The following is a 21,444-nucleotide window of genomic DNA, read 5'->3' on the forward strand; positions in this document are numbered from 1 at the left end:
ACACTAAAATGGTTTGGAGCATCTTTGAAATTTAACGTTTGGAGAATGTGGATGAACGTATAATTCTGCAGTGAGACTGCGAGAGTTTGTTGATCATTCGCCATAACAACCAGCCCTGCTATCACTGTAACAACCAGCCCTAGCATCATGACCTCCAGACATGACTCATCAAGCTCACATTGTTGCCACGAAATCTCTCTCTCTCTCTCTCTCTCTCTCTCTCTCTCTCTCTGTGTGTGTCTTACATATTTATACAACGGGTGGGTCTAATCATGGATGCTGATTGGTTAAAACCGCATTCCAGCTGGTGTCTATTCCACAAGTTACCACCGGCTAAAGCTATGACGTTGAAATTACTATTTACTCTGTTCCATCTCACTGTGCAATCCACTGTCTCATCAGCCCAGCCAGGCAAACTTGATCTCCACTATAAAAAGCATCTACACATTAACACACATTTCTTTTAGACTAACATTTGGTTTTCAACAGCGGAGATTAGTATAAACATTGCTGTCTGTCGCTCCGACATTTGCAACATTGTTTCACTATTGAAATTCGATCTCCAGCTGTCCCATAGTAATGAACGTGTCGGGAGTCGGGACGAAATAGACAGGCGGACAGCTTTTCTAAGCAAGTCAAAATCATGAATCAGCTGGCATCATTTTTATGGATATATACAAAGAAATGTCAAGAGAAAACTGGTCAAACAAAACAAAATGCAGCTAGTTTGCAGTCTTTCCAGCTTCAGTTTGAAGTGATTGTGTTAGCTATGTCGTTTGCTAGCTCCTCTGAACAACAGTGTCCTGACGAAGGGCACATGTTCGATGCCAGGCAAAATCATGCATCATTAGCTCATTGTTATCAAATCAAATCAAATCAAATTGTATTGGTCACATACACATATTTAGCAGATGTTATTGCGGGTGTAGCGAAATGCTTGTGTTCCTAGCTCCAACAGTGCAGTAGTATCTAATAATTTACAACAAGACACACAAATCTAAAAGTAAAAGAATGGAATTAAGAAATATATAAATATTAGGACGAGCAATGTCGGAGTGGCATTGACTAAAATACAGTAGAATAGAATACAGTATATACATATGAAATGAGTAAAGCAATATGTAAAGATTATTAAAGTGACTAGTGTTCCATTATTAAAGTGACCAGTGATTCCATGTCTATGTATATGGGGCAGCAGCCTCTAAGGTGCAGTGTTGAGCAACCGGGTGGTAGCCGGCTAGTGATGGCTATTTAACAGTCTGATGGCCTTGAGATAGAAGCTGTTTTTCAGTCTCTCGGTCCCAGCTTTGATGCACCTGTACTGACCTCGCCTTCTGGATGGTAGCAGGGTGAACAGGCCATGGCTCGGGTGGTTGATGTCCTTGATGATATTTTTGGCCTTCCTGTGACATCGGGTGCTGTAGGTGTCCTAGAGGGCAGGCAGTGTGCCCCCAGTGATGCGTTGGGCAGACCGCACCACCCTCTGGAGAGCCCTGCGGTTGCGGGCGGTGCAGTTGCCGTACCAGGCGGTGATACAGCCCGACAGGATGCTCTCAATTGTGCATCTGTAAAAGTTTGTGAAGGTCTTAGGGGCCAAGACGAATTTCTTCAGCCTCCTGAGGTTGAAGAGGCGCTGTTGTGCCTTCTTCTCCACACTGTCTGTGTGGGTGGATCATTTCAGATGGTCAGTGATGTGTACTCAGAGGAACTTGAAGCTTTCCACCTTCTCCACTGCGGCCCCATCGATGTGGATAGAGGCGTGCTCCCTCTGCTGTCCATGATCAGCTCCTTCGTTTGTTGACGTTGAGGGAGAGGTTATTTCCTGGCACCACTCCACCAGGGCCCTCACCTCCTCCCTGTAGGCTGTCTCGTCATTGTTGGTAATCAAGCCTACTACTGTTGTGTCGTCTGCAAACTTGATGATTGAGTTGGAGGTGTGCGTGGCCACGCAGTCATGGGTGATTTTTTATTTATTTAAACTTTATTTAACTAGGCAAGTCAGTTAAGAACAAATTGTTATTTACAATGACGGCCTACCCCGGCCAAACCCTCCCCTAACCCGGACGATGCTGGGCCAATTGTGCGCCGCCCTATGGGAGTACAGGAGGGGGCTGAGCACTCACCCTTTAGGGCCCCTGTGTTGAGGATCAGCAAAGTGGAGGTGTTGTTTCCTACCTTCTCCACCTGGGGGCAGCCCGTCAGGAAGTCCAGGACCCTGTTGCACAGGGCGGGGTTCAGACCCAGAGCCCTGAGCTTAATGATGAGCTTGGAGGGTACTATGGTGTTGAAGGCTGAGCTATAGTCAATGAACAGCATTCTTACATAGGTATTCCTCTTGTCCAGATGGGATAGGGCAGTGTGCAGTGTGATGGTGATTGCATCGTCTGTGGATCTATTGGGGCGGTATGCAAATTGAAGTGGGTCTAGGGTGTCAGGTAAGGTAGAGGTGATATGATCCTTAACTAGCCTCTCAAAGCACTTCATGATGACAGAGGTGAGTGCTACGGGACGATAGTCATTTAGTTCAGTTACCTTTGCATTCTTGGGTACAGGAACAATGGTGGACATCTTGAAGCAAATGGGACAGCAGCCTGGGATAGGGAGAGATTGAATATGTCCGTAAACACTCCAGCCAGGTGGTCTGAGCATGCTCTGAGGACGCGGCTAGGGATGCCGTCTGGGCCGGCAGCCTTACGAGGGTTAACACTCTTAAATGTCTTACTCATGTCGGCCACGGAGAACGAGAGCCCACAGTCCTTGGGAGCGGGCCGTGTCGGTGGCACTGTGTTATCCTCAAAGTGGGCGAAGAAGGTATTCAGCTTGTCCGGGAGCAAGACGTCTGTGTACGCGATGTAGCTGGTTTTCCCTTTGTAATCCGTGATTGTCTGTAGACCCTGCCACATACGTCTCATGTCTGAGCCGTTGAATTGCGACTCCACTTTGTCTATGTACTGTTTGATTCCCTTACGTAGGGAATAACTACACTGTTTGTATTCAACCATATTCCCAGTCACAAAACAACCTTGAAGCATGGATTCAGATTGGTCAGACCAGCGTTGAATAGACCTTAGCACGGGTACTTCCTGTTTGAGTTTCTGCCTATGGGAAGGAGGAGCAAAATGGAGTCATGATTTGATATGCCGAAGGGAGAGCGGAGGAGGGCCTTGTAGGCATCCCGGAAGGGGGAGTAGCAGTGGTCAAGCGTTTTTTCAGCGAGAGTACTGCAGTCAGTGTGTTGATAGAACATTGGTAGCATTTTTCCTCAAATTTGCTTTGTTAAAATCCCCAGCTACAATAAATGCGGCCTCAGGAAATGTGGATTCCAGTGTAGTTTCTTGAGGGCCGTTGTGGTATCGTGAAAAGCTTCAAGTTCCTCAGCGTACACATCACTGACAATCTGAAATGGTCCACCCACACAGACAGTGTGGTGAAGAAGGCACAACACTCTAACTACCACTCTGGTCCACATTGCATCAATATTACAGTAGCATGCAGTGCAGTGTAGTGCACTAACACAACCTGTGTGCCTCATTCCCATTCTACCAATCTTACTCTTCCTGAGCATTTGGAAGGATTCCTCTGCATCTCCTTCTCCAGCTCATCTCCATCTCCATGTCTAAATATAGGGATGGAAATCAAGCGTCATAAGTATCCCTGCATGGTTGCTAAAGCACCATAGCAAATCCACCATCACAAACATAGGGATGCATTTATTCAGACACAAACATATGCAAAAACACATTTATATTTATATTTGTTTTATTTTTTATTTAACCTTTATTTAACCAGGTAAGCCAGGTGAGAACAAGTTCTCATTTACAACTGCGACCTAGCCAAGATAAAGCAAAGCAGTGCGATAAAAAACAACAACACAGAGGTAAGGCAATAAATAGGCCATAGTGCAAAATAATTACAATTTAGTATTAACACTGGAATGATAGATGTGCAAGAGATGATATGATAAGGACTCAGATGAGCTTTACTTCAAGTCTCTCCACTGTATACAGTGAGGGAAAAAAGTATTTGATCCCCTGCTGATTATGTACGTTAGCACACTGACAAAGAAATGATCAGTCTATAATTTTAATGGTAGGTTTATTTGAACAGTGAGAGACAGAATAACAACAAAAAAATCCAGAATAACGCATGTCAAAAATGTTATAAATTGATTTGCATTTTAATGAGGGAAATAAGTATTTGACCCCCTCTCAATCAGAAAGATTTCTGGCTCCCAGGTGTCTTTTATACAGGTAACGAGCTGAGATTAGGAGCACACTCTTAAAGGGAGTGCTCCTAATCTCAGCTTGTTACCTGTATAAAAGACACCTGTCCACAGAAGCAATCAATCAATCAATCAGATTCCAAACTCTTCACCATGGCCAAGACCAAAGGATGTCAGGGACAAGATTGTAGACCTACCCAAGGCTGGAATGGGCTACAAGACCATCGCCAAGCAGCTTGGTGAGAAGGTGACAACAGTTGGTGTGATTATTCGCAAATGGAAGAAACACAAAAGAACTGTCAATCTCCCTCGGCCTGGGGCTCCATGCAAGATCTCACCTCGAGGAGTTGCAATGATCATGAGAACGGTGAGGTATCAGCCCAGAACTACACGGGAGGATCTTGTCAATGATCTCAAGGCAGCTGGGACCATAGTCACCAAGAAAATAATTGGTAACACACTACGCCGTGAAGGACTGAAATCTTGCAGCGCCCGCAAGCTCCCCCTGCTCAAGAAAGCACATATACAGGCCTGTCTGAAGTTTGCCAATGAACATCTGAATGATTCAGAGGAGAACTGGGTGAAAGTGTTGTGGTCAGATGAGACCAAAATGGAGCTCTTTGGCATCAACTCAACTCGCCGTGTTTGGAGGAGGAGGAATGCTGCCTATGACCCCAAGAACACCATCCACACCGTCAAACATGGAGGTGGAAACATTATGCTTTGGGGGTGTTTTTCTGCTAAGGGGACAGGACAACTTCACCGCATCAAAGGGACGATGGAGGGGGCCATGTACCGTCAAATCTTGGGTGAGAACCTCCTTCCCTCAGCCAGGGCATTGAAAATGGGTCGTGGATGGGTATTCCAGCATGACAATGACCCAAAACACACGTCCAAGGCAACAAAGGAGTGGCTCAAGAAGAAGCACATTAAGGTCCTGGAGTGGCCTAGCCAGTCTCCAGACCTTAATCCCATAGAAAATCTGTGGAGGGAGCTGAAGGTTCGAGTTGCCTAATGTCAGCCTTGAAACCTTAATAACTTGGAGAAGATCTGCAAAGAGGAGTGGGACAAAATCCCTCCTGAGATGTGTGCAAACCTGGTGGCCAACTACAACAAAACGTCTGACCTCTGTGATTGCCAACAAGGGTTTTGCCACCAAGTACTAAGTCATGTTTTGCAGAGGGGTCAAATACTTATTTCCCTCATTAAAATGCAAATCAATTAATAACATTTTTGACATGCGTTTTTCTGGATTTTGTTGTTGTTATTCTGTCTCTCACTGTTCAAATAAACCTACCATTAAAATTATAGACTGATCATGTCTTTGTCAGTGGGCAAACGTACAAAATCAGCAGGGGATCAAATACTTTTTTCCCTCACTGTACCTAGTCTTATTCCAAAAAAAAAAGCTCCTGCATTCTACAAAAGTACATATCTTGCAGGCACGAATAAATACACCAAATTAACGTCTACGGGATCGGTGTCCCGTATACAGGATGGTTGAGCTAACGTGCGCTAATGTGATTGGCATGACTGTTGTAAGTAACAGCAAACTTTCTAGGACATTGACATGTCTTATGTGGGCAGAAAGCTTACATTCTTATTAATCTAACTGCACTGTCCAATTTACAGTAGCTATTACAGCGAAAAAATACCATGCTATTGTTTGAGGAGAGTGCACAACAACAAAAAACTTATCACGGCACCTGGTTTGATACATTCACCTCTGAAGGTAAATAATGTACTTACATTCAGTAATCTTGCTCTGATTTGTCTACCTAAGGGTCCCAGAGATAAAATGTAGCATAGTTTTATTTGATAAAATCAATTTTTATATTCAAATGTAGGAACTGGGTTCTACAGTTTGAACGCCTGCTCTCTCTGGCTCCACACCCACCCCGCCCGGCCATCTAGATGTGTGAAAGTGAGTGTATAAGGTAATGATCCATCATGTATGACATTCCTGGGAGTGTGTAAACTTACAAAAATGATATGGGAGTACAAAATGTATGTTTTCTATAGTTATGTACTTGAAAATGTATCAATTGACCAATTCGGCACATTTGGGCAGACTTGATACAAAATAGTCTAAAATTGAATTAAGGGTCCGATCCTTAAGAGGTTAAATGCTAAATATGTAGCTTACATGAAGATATCTGAAACAAACACACCTGCTGCCACTTGGTTTACCATCCCATTTCAATCTGTATGAGCAGCAAGGACTGACCCTAGGTCAGAGTTTAGTCTGTGAGACAACCAAAACCCTACATGCACTAACCCTACAGGTTCTATTCATTCAGATCCGCTTTAGCCGACATCCGCATATAGGTTGTTTGGGTGGTGTTGGCGTTAGAGCTATCAAATCCACAAGCGGCTCCTGGCATTATACCTAAAGCGGACATTGACAATGGCTGCACTAAGTCGCATTAAGATAAATCCCATACAGCCTTGTTTACAAGTTTGAAGACTGGAATGTGAGATGTAATCTACACCTCGATTAGGATGATAGAAATCCTCATTATTTTGTTTAATGATTTTTCCATTTGAGCGTAATTACTTCTATATAGCCTTCACTTTCTTGTTCTGAACTTCTAACTTGAGTGGGGCAGGTGTTAATTTGTGACAATGATCGCAAGAGCAGCTGCTCACCGAGTTGACGGCTCCAATACAGTTCCACCTCCAACACCGCAAAAAAATACGCTACGCGGCTGTCTGCTATCTCAGGTTAATGCTTGATCTGATTGAATCTAGGCCTATGAGACAACTGATCCTGGGTCTATCTATACAGAGCGGCTGAGAGGCTGCTTTGATGCCTTGGTCCCTGGGTCTGTCTGAGTGACAGAGAGTGCTGAAGACACGGGCTGCATATCAATCCACTACTTTAACATTCTGCCAGAGAGAGTCAAGGACTAGGAAGAGGATAGGAGAGAGGTCTCACATTGGAATGTTGACACTTTACCTCACTCATCACATATCTGAGCATCAACACACACGCATAAACATATCACCCAGATTGGAGTGTATGAGGGGTGTGTGTGTGTGTGTGTGAGTGAGTGGAGTGGGGGTCTTCACTCATCACCTGGCGGTCTTGACTCATTTCCATGGTGATGGGGGCATCCCCTGTGTGTGATGAGGTCTTTAGTCTTGGCCACTAGAGTAGGAACACAGCCTTACTGATTTATGAACACACATACAGCCTAGCCTAGCCATGTGTGTGTTTGTGCGTGCGTGTGCGTGTGTGTGCGCTAGCGCATGCTTGCGTGCACGCAGTGGACCGTCACAACAGGACAGGGACTATGAGTCTGGGGTCACTGAGCCACAGGTAATCACAAAAGTCGTTCTAAAGCATTTCTGACCTTCTCTCTTCATCACTTCCTGTTTTTCTACTTCATTCTATCTATCACTTGCTCTCCCTCTTACTCTCGCCCTCTCTCTCTTTCCCTCTCCTTCTCACACACCCACACCCCTCTCCCAACATCCCAACATCCCACCCACACACACACACAGCATCACTGCCTCTCTATTCTTCCTCTCACCCCCCCTCTCCCTCTCTCCCCTCTGCCCTGCTGTCACTCCAACACCAGTCAGGTAATCACCATCTCTGTGGGTGTCATTACTGAGTCGTTTAGCTGTTCCTGCCTGTTCATTCACTCTCACCCACTGCTGTTGAATATAGATGAACTGTATCCACCTCAACAGGGCCAGTTACTGAATGAATAAGTGATCCGCTTTAATGAAGCTAAATGTTAGCCAAGCACGATCTGTCTTTCATTCGATCATCCCCCATGTATGTGTAATTATGCACACACACTTACACATACATGGAAGAACACACACACAGACATACACATAAACATGTACGCACAAACACAAACGCGTGCACACACGTGCACACACACAAACATGCTCTCTCACACTCACACACGCTTTCACATATGGAGGTTCAAGAGCAATCTACTGTACATCATAAACCCCTATGTGCTGTCATTACTCAAAACTTTTGAGGAAACCCATTGCACATAATATATCTGAGTGCAGTTACTTAAAGTGATTTTGTAGTCATTAGTCAAACCGATAGAGTCACTGTGACCCTGTAGGGGGTCCAGATTTGAGTTGTATCAGCTTGAATATTTTGAGTAACGCCCCCACTAAGCCATGCCTCCAATATAATTTGGCCTTATTGAGTGAATTGTAGAGTTACCACCCATGATTGTATTTATTAGTGACAGGGACATGTTGAATTCGTTAATTTTCAGTCCTGTGGCCTTCACCAAGTGAGTTCCTAGGTGAATATTATCGTTATAATTAAACTCTTTATGGCAATACATTACATCATAAGGCCTTATTTCGAGACCTAGCTTTATCCCAATACAGTGGCCTGAAACTCATGGTGTACAGGCCACATCAGGCCTGCAAGTAGGGTTGCAAAATTCTTGCAACTGTCCTAAAAAATATCCTGGTTGGAGGATTTCCTGGAATCTTCCAACCGGGATTTCTGGAAAACCTTGGAAATGTACCCACATTTTGTAACCCTAACTTCAAATCACATTATGCTGGCTTGCAAAGTGATGTGTAATTCCCATTGGAATCCAGCCAGAGGATATCCAACAGTTCGAATTGTTATTCACCCGCAACCTGCATTCATAATGACTGCCAGGGTTAGGAACAGTGTGAGGAGATTACATAAGCCATTTAAACTGGAACAACCATTTCAGTAATGGAGGCAAAAAATCTAACTAAATGATTGGATTCGTTTAGAAAAATGTATGTTATTTATCATTGTGTAGCATAACATGAATCAACCAATCACGCAATGCACATGCAAAAACACAGATATTAAAAACAATTCCCAAAAATGTACCTGCAGTAGAGCATTCTGGGTAAAACATTAATTTTTTATCATAACTTTAAAAGATTTAGTTGATGTGACTTCTCATTTTGTTGAGTCAGTACCACCTAAAACATTTTAAGAAATAATCACTTTTCATTGACTGAGTTCAACTTGCTAGAAGTATTTGAGGAAAAGTGCCTTGGGGTTCACAGTGTAGACGTAGCTTGGACAAACTTAGTTCCAAGCTAAATCAAAGTGGCCCAAAAACGAGCTTATTCACTGTTTCTGCAGTTCCCAGAATCAGATGCGTCACTAAATAAATCTGTTTTAAAACTCAGGCCCAAACAGCAAAGCTGCTTCATACTTTGGAGTTGGATTGAGAGGACGAGGAAGAAGATTAAGTCGCCATCTGTTACAGAGTGGTGAAGTTAGCACAACACACACACACGTTTGCACACACACACTCGCTGCATACACACAAATGCTGTATACACACACATGCCGCATACACACACACGTACACACACAAAGTATGGCAGGTTGATAAACTAAGAGGTAGGGTGTCCATTCAAAAACACATATTTTGACCAATAGGTGAAAATGATATGTTAATTGTGTAGATGACCCTCTAAGAAAACCAATGGTCCAAACCTCATCCCACTGGGCAAAAACTGGTTGAATCAACGTTGTTTCCAAATAATTTCAACAAAATAATTCATTGTGATGACATTGAATAAACGTGGAAAACGGATTCGATTTGCAAAAAGTCATCAACGTAAGGAAATTTCGTATTTTTTTAAATCCAACTTTTAACCTAAATCCAATCACATGGTGAAACGTTTTGTTGATTTCACGTTGAATTCACGTTAGTTGACAACTCAACCAAATGTAAATAAAAAATAAACGTTGAACTGATGTCTGTGCCCAGTGGGATGTCTCTATCATAATCCGTTCAAAAGTTATTGGAGTTTTTACCCTTGTGGGATGGCCATAATTAGGGGGACTAAATCAATGGGGCCAGACAAAAGAAAGTTTGACAAAATCTGTACAATTTCATTGTGTCAGCTAAGCTGGATCTGTGCAGTAAGTAAAGCTATTGGCTACGTGACAGGCACTTTCCCGTTGAACTCGTCATTTTTGTTCTCGAAACCGCAGGACATAAAATAATATAATATGCCATTTAGCAGACGCTTTTATCCAAAGCGACTTACAGTCATGTGTGCATACATTTTTACGTATGAGTGGTCCTGGGGATCGAACCCACTACACTGGCGTTACAAGCACCATGCTCTACCAATTGAGCTACAGAGGACCACAAGGGGTAAGATGGATATCGATTTGGAGGCATTTACATATTTTATAATATGCTTTTCAAATCAAATCAAATGAAATTGGATTTGTCACATGCACTGAATACAACAGGTGTAGACCTTACCGTGAAATGCGTACTTACAAGCCCTTCATCAACAATGCAGTTTTAACAAAAACAAGAGTTAAGAAAAAAGGCTATATACAGGGGGTACCGGTACCGAGTCAATGTGCGGGGGTACAGGTTAATCGAGGTAATTGAGGTAATATGTACAGTACCAGTCAAAAGTTTGGACACACCTACTCATTACAGGGATTTTCTTTATTTTTACTATTTTATACGTTGTAGAATAATAGTGAAGACATCAAAACTATGAAATAACACATATGGAATCATGCAGTAACCAAAAAAGTGTTAAACAAATCAAAATATATTTTATATTTTAGATTCTTCAAATAGCCACCCTTTGCCTTGGTGACAGCTTTGCACACTTTTGGCATTCTTTCAACCAGCTTAACCTGGAATGCTTTTCCAACAGTCTTGAAGGAGTTCCCACATAGGCTGAGCACTTGTTGGCTGCTTTTCCTTCACTCTGCCGTCCGACTCATCCCAAACCATCTCAATTGGGTTGAGGTCGGGGGATTGTGGAGGCCATGTCATCTGATGCAGCACTCCATCACTCTCCTTCCTGGTAAAATAGCCCTTACACAGCCTGGAGGTGTGTTGGGTCATTGTTCTGTTGAAAAACAAGTGATAGTCCCACTAAGCCCAAACCAGATGGGGTGGTGTATCGCTGCAGAATGCTGTGGTAGCCATGCTTGTTAAGTGTGCCTTGAATTCTAAATAAATCACAGACAGCGTCACCAGCAAAGCATCCCCAAACCATAACACCTCCTCCTCCATGCATTACGGTGGGAAATACACATACGGAGATCATCCATTCACCCACACTGCGTATCACAAAGACAGCGGTTGAAACCAGAAATCTCCAGACCAAAGGACACATTTCCACCGGTCTAATGTCCATTGCTCGTGTTTCTTGGCCCAAGCAAGTCTCTTCTTCTTATTGGTGTACTTTAGTAGTGGTTTCTTTGCAGCAATTCGACCTTGAAGGCCTGATTCACACTGTTAAGAAGCTTTATGGACCTAGACTTCGCGCTCCGGAACCGCTTGCCGTGTGGTAGCAGGGAGAACAGTCTATGACTAGGGTGGCTGGAGTCTTTGGCAATTTTTAGGGCCTTCCGCTGGGCCTTCCTTTACATATTAATTCGAAATTCCTGTTATTTTTCAAAGATTTCTCACAAAAACAAGGTTATCGCTGTGAAATTTCAATGAAGAATATACCATGCTTTTTATTTTCAAAGCCTGTAAAAAAGGCCAGCGTAAGGAGTCAGAGGATCCTCCACGACACAGGACAGTCCGGGGCGGCCCCTAAGCCCCTTATGTGCACCGGAGCCGGCACCCTACTGGCCCCCATGGTCTTCTAAAGTGACAGTAGTAAGGGATGTAGCTCAGTTGATAGAGCATGGCGTTTGCAACGCCAGGGTTGTGGGTTCGATTCCCACGGGGGACCAGTATGAAAAAATAAAATAAAAAATATGTATTCACTAACTGTAAGTCGCTCTGGATAAGAGCGTCTGCTAAATGACGTAAATGTAACCAGCTGCCCTTCTAGTTTGGACAGATGCACACTAGGACTGGACCTGACTTTTGTCTGGTCCCTACGCTGCTCTGCCCCTCTGCCTTGCATGTCCTGCCAGATAGGACTGTGCGCTTAAGGACTAAGCCCCCCCACTGAGGCCTTTTCAGATGTGTGGATTGCCATAAGAAATCCAGGGGAGGATGTAAAAAAGCCATGCCTGTGCATGTGACTTTCCCCACAGTCCCGTTAGGGTGATTTCTCCCCTTCTCAGCTGTCTATCACAGCCTCCTGGTTTCCACCAATCAGAGTGCCCGAATGCACATTTGGACTCTGACCCCTCCCACCGTTGTCGGCAGATGAAGATGCAAGTTTGGCTGCCGACCAAGTCATCAGTGTGTTTACTAGGAAGATTGTGCATGCATCCATAAAGTGAGTTGTGGGTTTTAGACTGTTAGCAATGCTGTCACTTATAGTTACTTTCTTACATTTGTAACAATGCATACAGTACTGTTTGTAACATGCAGCTAATGTTTGTGTATATTTCAAATACTCCATCTGGATTTTGTTTATATTGTCTGTGCCAGCATTGCCTTAATTGCATGAGTATTTATGCATAATATGTTAGTTTAGAGATGGTTATTATATAGCCTGTAGTTTATGCACATTCTACCACTGCACATTCATAGCTTGTGATTGTGCTATGCCATGGAGAGTTTCTAGAACCTAATAGAAGTTTCACAGACGTTCTTGGAGCTGACTCGGTGGCACCAGGGCAAATCGGATAAGATCTCCACCAGTCCTGAGAGAGAGGGCCATAAATCTAGCCTGTCAGAGTAATTTGTTTCTCTCTCGCCATAGAGATGTTTATGTACATATGTTTTGTTGATGTGTATATGCTGCTGCTATGTGAATATCCTTTTCATTCCTGTTATATATTCCTATTACATGTACAACTATATTAATACTGTCATGTACAGTGCCTTTGGAAAGTATTCAGACCCCTTTTACTTTACAGCGTGTGTGCGCAAACATTAACATCCTTGTTTGGTTTTGATTTGGAGGGGGGGTCGTAGCATCTAACAATTTGATTGAATTCTACCTGGGCACTGCTTGGCGATGCAAATTACAACTTTTTCCAATCAGAGCCGTCTACGGATACCTTCCTACGCCGGACACATGCTGCTAAAACAGGTACAGTCATTTGCTGTGTACTTAACTCGAACGCTTCTCCAATGTAATGCCCTAAGATGGAACGTTATTGTTAAAATAACTGTGCTTACTGTTAATAACTGTATACATGATGGCAAGCTTTATAGGGCTAGCCCCAGCACAGTCTACCCCATTCCTCAGAAAGACTACCCCAGCCCCAAAAAATTCAATTATATATAGAACTTAGCAGACACTTTTTTTCTAAAACAACTCAGTCATGTGTGCATACATTTTTACGTATGGGTGGCCCCAATGGGAATCAAACCCACAACCTGTAGTGTTCCATGCTCTACCGACTGAGCTACACAGATAAGGGAGATGCCTTCATTTTTTTGCTGTTGAAATATAACTTCACCCAGATGAGCACCCCATTCCATAGAAGCCTTTTAGTAGCGCCAGCGTTTCCAAATTACTACCCCAGCGTAGCCTGCCTTACCTCACCCAGAGAGACTACCCCTGTCTTCCCTACAACCCCACTCTCCAGAAGACCCATTCCTCCAGGCTTTTATCCTCATCATCAGGAAGATACCAAAGCACTTTACAACACTTCATCTGCCTGTGTGAAGCAGCTCTATTAGATTTCAGGGGAGTTGTGGGGCACTGTACAGAGTTTCTGTAGGCTACATAGGCCTGCCGGACTCCACCGTTTCTCTTCCCTCTCAGCGATTATCTGTTGTTGTTCTGTGTGAAAGAGATTTAATGTGAGCATCTCATCCAACCATGGTCACTGTGTTACTAAGAGAGAAAGAAAGAGAGGAAGAGATAGGACTCTATCACAAACTACTATCCGTCGACTCCGCGCCTAGATGAATATAGAAAAGTAAAACAAGTTATTGATTAAAGCTATTTATTGAGGGGGCGCTAGTGAGCAAGCCATGGAGTAGGTCACGTCTTTCAGAGCTCCTGGTGAAATTGCATTTATTTAATACTTTCCTTGCGCTTTGACCCAAAAAGAACTAGGAAACACAGCCTTTGAATGACATGCTTTACTTTGTTCAACTTGTATTTTTGTTTTAATGAGTAAATGGTGCATAACCTGCAAAAGTTTAAGTTCAGTGGAGTCACTGACAAAAGAGTAAACACTAGGCCCAAGACGAGGAGCTCGAGTTCTTCAACAAGTGGGAGCAGCTGCTCCTCCCCTCAGCTCAGCGAAAAAATTAACACCAAGGATTTGAAGGCCGAGATTCTTGCTGCCCTCAGAGTGGACATTTCATCTATACTCAAGTCGGAACTCAAGGAGGCGCTCAGTGAGGACTTTAATTTTATTAAGTCGGAGTTACAAGCAGTCAAGAACGAACTCGCAAAGCATACAGCAATGGTTCATACTGAACTGGATACAGTTAAGAAAACTGTCTCCGACATTGAACGACTAGGCTACAAACCACTGTTAAGAAGCTCTAAACGGATGTGGCTAGCCTTAAGGAACAATGCATACACACATAATGTGGTTATTATTAGGTAATGTTAGTGCCTTAATTCTGGTGAGTCAATTCTCCTTTTGTTTTAACGTTTTATTTTATTACCATGAAGCTGCTCATTTCTATTTCTTGATGGTACCCGTATCCAGGGTAGATAAAGCACAGTTCTATTATTAGGCTGTGTCATTTCTTTAAAGACGTTGCTGCTAGTGGTATTGCTGTAATGTGATTTACCACAGAAAACACTGCTTTACCACAGAAAACACTGCTACTCCTACTGCTCTCTCCTCGTCTGACCATGTGTTCTCGCATACCCCGAGAGCATCTGGTCAGCGGGGTGGTGGCACAGGAATCCTCATCTCTCCCAAGTGGACATTCTCTCTTTCTCCTCTGACCCATCTGCCTATCTCCTCATTTGAATTCCATGCTGTCACAGTCACTAGCCCATTCAAGCACAGTCACTAGCCCATTCAAACTAGACTCCCTGCGGACCTGGCATCTTTTCACTCCCTCCTCTCTACATTTTCTTCCTCTGTTTCTGCTGCTAAAGCCACTTTCTACCACTCTAAATTCCAAGCATCTGCCTCTAACACTAGGAAGCTCTTTGCCACCTTCTCCTCCCTGCTGAATCCTCCTCCCCCCTCCTCCCTCTCTGTGGATGACTTCGTCAACCATTTTGAAAAGAAGGTTGACGACATCCGATCCTCATTTGTTAAGTCAAATGACATCGCTGTTCCTGCTCACACTGCCCTACCCTATGCTTTGACTTCTTTCTCCCCTCTCTCTCCAGATGAAATCTTGCGACTTGTGACGGCCGGCCGCCCAACAACCTGCCCGCTTGACCCTATCCCCTCCTCTCTTCTCCAGACCATTTCCGGAGACCTTCTCCCTTACCTCACCTCGCTCATCAACTCATCCTTGACCGCTGGCTATGTCCCTTCCGTCTTCAAGAGAGCGAGAGTTGCACCCCTTCTCAAAAAACCTACACTCGATCCCTCCGATGTCAACAACTACAGACCAGTATCCCTTCTTTCTTTTCTCTCCAAAACTCTTGAGCGTGCCGTCTTTAGCCAGCTCTCTTGCTATCTCTCTCAGAATGACCTTCTTGATCCAAACCAGTCAGGTTTCAAGACTGGTCATTCAACTGAGACTGCTCTTCTCTGTGTCACGGAGGCTCTCCGCACTGCTAAAGCTAACTCTCTCTCCTCTGCTCTCGTCCTTCTAGACCTATCTGCTGCCTTTGATACTGTGAACCATCAGATCCTCCTCTCCACCCTCTCCGAGTTGGGCATCTCCGGCGCGGCTCACTCTTGGATTGCGTCCTACCTGACAGGTCGCTCCTACCAGGTGGCGTGGCGAGAATCTGTCTCCGCACCACGTGCTCTCACCACTGGTGTCCCCTAGGGCTCAGTTCTAGGCCCTCTCCTATTCTCGCCATACACCAAGTCACTTGGCTCTGTCATATCCTCACATGGCCTTTCCTATCATTGCTACGCAGACGACACACAATTAATCTTCTCCTTTCCCCCTTCTGATAACCAGGTGGCGAATCGCATCTCTGCATGTCTGGCAGACATATCAGTGTGGATGACGGATCACCACCTCAAGCTGAACCTCGGAAAGACGGAGCTGCTCTTCCTCCCGGGGAAGGACTGCCCATTCCATGATCTCGCCATCACGGTTGACAACTCCGTTGTGTCCTCCTCCCAGAGTGCAAAGAGCCTTGGTGTGACCCTGGACAACACCCTGTCATTCTCCGCTAAAATCAAGGCGGTGACCCGATCCTGTAGGTTCATGCTCTACAACATTCGCAGAGTACGACCCTGCCTTACACAGGAAGCGGCACAGGTCCTAATCCAGGCACTTGTCATCTCCCGTCTGGATTACTGCAACTCGCTGTTGGCTGGGCTCCCTGCCTGTGCCATTAAACCCCTACAACTCATCCAGAATGCCGCAGCCCGTCTGGTGTTCAACCTTCCCAAGTTCTCTCACGTCACCCCACTCCTCCGCACACTCCACTGGCTTCCAATTGAAGCTCGCATCTGCTACAAGACCATGGTGCTTGCCTACGGAGCTGTGAGGGGAACGGCACCTCCGTACCTTCAGGCTCTGATCAGTTCCTACACTCAAACAAGGGCATTGCGTTCATCCACCTCTGGCCTGCTGGCTCCCCTACCTCTGCGGAAGCACTGATCCCGCTCAGCCCAGTCAAAACTGTTCGCTGCTCTGGCACCCCAATGGTGGAACAACCTCCCTCACAACGCCAGGACAGCGGAGTCACTCACCACCTTCCGGAGACACTTGAAACCCCACCTCTTTAAGGAATACCTGGGATAGGATAAAGTAATGCTTCTACCCCCCCTTACCCCCCCCCAAAAAAAAACAACAACAACGATTGTAATGTGGTTGTCCCACTGGCTATCATAAGGTGAATGCACCAATTTGTAAGTCGCTCTGGATAAGAGCGTCTGCTAAATGATGAAAATGTAAATGAAAATGTAAATGTAAAATGTTATATACTTTCCTTTAAAACAGCCTAGTTTAGGGTTGTAAATAAGTATTTATTATTTATTTCTTATGCACAACATGTTTTCAATCCTTCATTATTTCAGCAGGGCTCTCTACTCGATAGGTTTAGTGTTCCCCACTAAAAGCACATTACGTGTGGATATCTTTCAGCAGGGCTCTCTACTCAATAGATTTAGTGTTCCCCACTACAAGCACATTCTGTGTGCATATCTTTGCGTGGGGATTAGCGGTTACCTTGTTCTATTAGGTGACCAGGGTTGGTTTTCTTTTTCATACCAGGCTTCAGAGTATTGTTTGTTTAGGTTTTTTATTCTTCTTCAACTTTTGGGTTTTTTATTAGCTATTTTTGGAGAAAAAAATTAATGGATCAGTTGTTATTGTAATCTGGCATCTATCCTTTTCCCACCTGACTTTACATGGCTAGGCCTAATATCATGAGAGGGACAGCTGGTTGCTCGGTCACTTTTGCTAGCTGGAATGTTAAATCTTTAAATCACCCAGTGAAACATAAAAGGGTTCTTTCTCATTTAAATCACCTTAAAGTAGATTTCACCTTTTTTTGGGAGACACATCTCCGCACTTTCGACCACTCTCGTTTAAAAGGAGGGTGGATAGGTCAATCATATCATTCCAATTTTCATTCTAAAACTAGAGGAGCAGCCATTTTAATTAGTAAAAACATACTGTTCGCAATGTCAAGTGTAGAGGCAGACTCAGCAGGCCGTTTCATTATTGTAGTAGGAATACTGTATAATACACCTGTTATATTGGCTAACATTTATGCACAAATTGGGATAACAGTTAATTCTTCACAAATTTACTGGATCGTAGCTCTCCTAAGGTATCATCTTCATCAAAGACAGTATCCACAATTCAGCTATTTCTTAAAACATATGGCATATCTGATGCGTGGCGTTTCTGCTGTAGCTAGGGAGTATTCTTTTTCTCATAAGACCTCACGTATAGACTACTTTTTCCTAGACAATAGATTTCTGCCACTTATCACGGAGTGTGATTACCAAGCTATAGTCATTTTGGATCATTCTCCTCTTACTATGAAACTACTTATACCAAATACACAGCCTAATTATCGCCCTTGGTGGCTTAACTCACTACTGCTATCAGAAGAAAACTTTGTTGCTTTTATATAATCTCAAATTGAGCTATTTCTCGAGCTTTATCAAACCCCTGGAATGTCTCCTACAACAGTATGGGAATCAATGAATGCTTATCTAAGAGGCCAAATTATTTAGTACAGCGCAATATTAATGAAGTTCAATATTCAACGCCTAGGGGAACTTACAAATAGAATCTTGGATTTGGAAATGGCATATTCACTCTTCATCCGCAGATTTACTAAAACAATGTTTGACAATTCAAACAAAGTTTGATCGTCTGCTAAATGACTAAAAAAAAAAAAAAAAAAAAAACCTTGACAAGCTGAAATTCTTATTAGTAAATCTCGAAACAAAAATTATGAATATGGAGAGAAATCAGGGAAATGCTAGCACACCAGCTGCGTTAGAGAACCGCAAACCAAACCATACCTGTGATAACTGAATAGCTGGGTAACAAATGTATTGATCATTTGGAGGTCTATTCATGCTTTCATAACTTTTACTCACAATTATACACTTTGGAATCCGCTGGTAATGCTACCTTACTCAACACCTTCTTTGAGAACTTAAATATTCCTACAGTTGAACCTGAGATAGCTGCTGAATTAGAAGAACAGTTCTCTGTAGAATAGATTTTGTTGGCAATTCAATCTATGCAGTGTGGTAAATTCCCTGGACCCGATTTCCGAGCAAATTCTTTAAAAAATTATCAGATCAACTCTCTCCTCTCTTGCTTTCCGTATTTGAGGAATCATTCTCCTCAAACCCTTTACCCTCAACAATGAGACAAGCATGTATTTCACTTATTCTGAAAAAGGAAAAAAAAAACTCGAGTGTGGTTCATATAGGCCAATTTCTTTACTGAATTGCGATGTAAAGATACTTTCTAAGATGATTGCCTTCCGTTTTGAGTTAGTCCTTCCCTCCATTATCTCTACAGATCAAACTGGTTTCATTAAAAATCATCATTATTTTTTCAACATCAGACGTTTTATAATCCCTCTTCATCTGACACTCCGGAGATATTGTTATCACTTGATGTTGAGAAGGCGTTTGATCGGGAGGAGTGGGATTATCTATTTTATACTCTCAAAAAATTAGGATTCTGTCCCATTTTTATGTCCTGGATGAAAGTCCTTTACTACTCCCCTATTGCTGCAGTGCGCACAAATAATAACCTTTCATCCTATTTCCAACTTCAACGTGGGACAAGACAGGGTTGTCCTCTATCCCCTCAGCTGTTTGCCATCGCAATTAAACCTTTAGCCATAGCAATACTTAATAACACCTCTATCAAAGGTATTCGAAGAGGGGGTTTAGAGCATGAAGGCTCACTCTATGCGGATGACATGCTATTATATATTTCTGACCCTTTAAGATCCAGGTTCTACTAAAGACATTTGGTAAAATATCCAGGTATAAGGTTCATCTACAAAAAAGTTAATTGATGCCTATTAATCCTTCTGCCATGCAAACTTATTTTAGTCATGTGCCCTTCAGAGTGACTACACAAAAATTAAAATATTTGGGAATTTGGGTCACACACAATTTCAAAATCTCTATAAAGCCAATTTCCCTCCCTTGATACTCCACCTGAAACAGGATCTTGAACGCTGGGATTTACTTTCTCTTTCTTTGGGCAGAAGAATTAACACTGTTAAAATTAATGTATTATGCATTATTAAAGAACCATACATTCTCTCCATCTTTATTAGACCGGGCATTTCATATCTGGTCTGGAAAAAGGATCTCCTCATTGAACGACTTGTACATTGATATGGATTTTGCATCTTTTGAACAGTTAGTACAAAAGTTCGATATTCCTAGATCCCATTTCTTTAGATACCTGCAATTGTGTAGTTTTGTATCTTCATACTCTAGTCACTTCCCATCATGCCCACCTACCTACCTCCCTTCTAGATTCTATTTTTAAAGTGAACCCTTATATCAAAGGGGGCATAAGCTTGACCTTTACGTTATTAAACTTGCACAATCTGGATTCCCTGAACTCTCTTAAGAACTTTCAGACGAAACATGGCAGAGTATGCTTCAGAGAATTATTCGGAGTGGCACCACAGGAGGCCCCTCTAAACAGTTATTTGGGCAATATGCTGGCATTTACTACTCTTCTAGCTAGACGTCTTATACTATTTAAGGGAAGGGTCGGTTTCCTCCTACTTTTAACCATTGGATAAAGGAAGTTATGCAACATCTCAAGCTTGAGTAAATATGCTACCCTGTCACGGTTTCGGCTGAGGCTGCTCCTCCTCCTTGTTCGGGCAGGCTTCGGCGGTCGTCGTCCCCGGAGTACTAGCTGCCACCGTTGTATGTTTTCGATGTTTGTTTGGTTTTGTCTTTTTGGTACACCTGTTTCCGTTTTGTGCTTATTATGTGTCCTATAAGTTCTCGTTGTTTGAGTCTTGTGTTGTGTGTAATTGTTCACCCGTCAGAAGGTGCAGTGTTTGTTACCTCCATTGGTTGGAGAGAGTTTTCCGCACTTGTGTGCGCGGTATTTTTGGTGCTAGTGTTTTTACGCAGTGTGGGCATAATTTCTTTTTGACTCCGGCTCTTGTTGTGGCCCGTTTGTTTTTTCGTGACTAAAGCCTGTTGGACGAAGCCTCTGTGTCCTGCGCCTGATTCCTGCACCACATCCACATTCCACACTGACAGAATTACACACCATATCGATGGAATCAGCAGGAGCAGCAGCAGCACCCGAGTCGTTCGAGGAGCGCGTCCGCGAACAGGACGACAGGATAAACCAACTCGGAACCGCCCTGCAGGGAGTAATAAATACTCTACACCGATGGGAGACCAGTGGGGTACCCACACCTCCACCTACTTCACCCCCACCATCGGCCAGTCCGCCCGTCCCAGCTCCAGAACCCAGTGGGATTTGGCTCTCGCTCCCGAGGGCGTATGATGGTACCGCTGCCGGGTGTCAGGGGTTCCTCCTACAGGTAGAACTCTACCTAGCCACCGTACACCCGGCGCCCTCGGGACACGAGAGCGTTTCCGCCCTCATCTCCTGTCTCACCGGCAAGGCGTTGGAGTGGGCCAACGCCGAGTGGAGGAGGATAGACGCCGCAACGATCACCTACGCGGAGTTCTCCCGCCGCTTCAGGGCTGTGTTCGACCATCCACCTGAGGGGAAAGCGGCGGGGGA

The sequence above is a fragment of the Coregonus lavaretus genome (assembly GCF_964263955.1).
Source record: "Coregonus lavaretus genome assembly, chromosome: 21".
In the NCBI taxonomy this organism is placed as follows: domain Eukaryota; kingdom Metazoa; phylum Chordata; class Actinopteri; order Salmoniformes; family Salmonidae; genus Coregonus; species Coregonus lavaretus.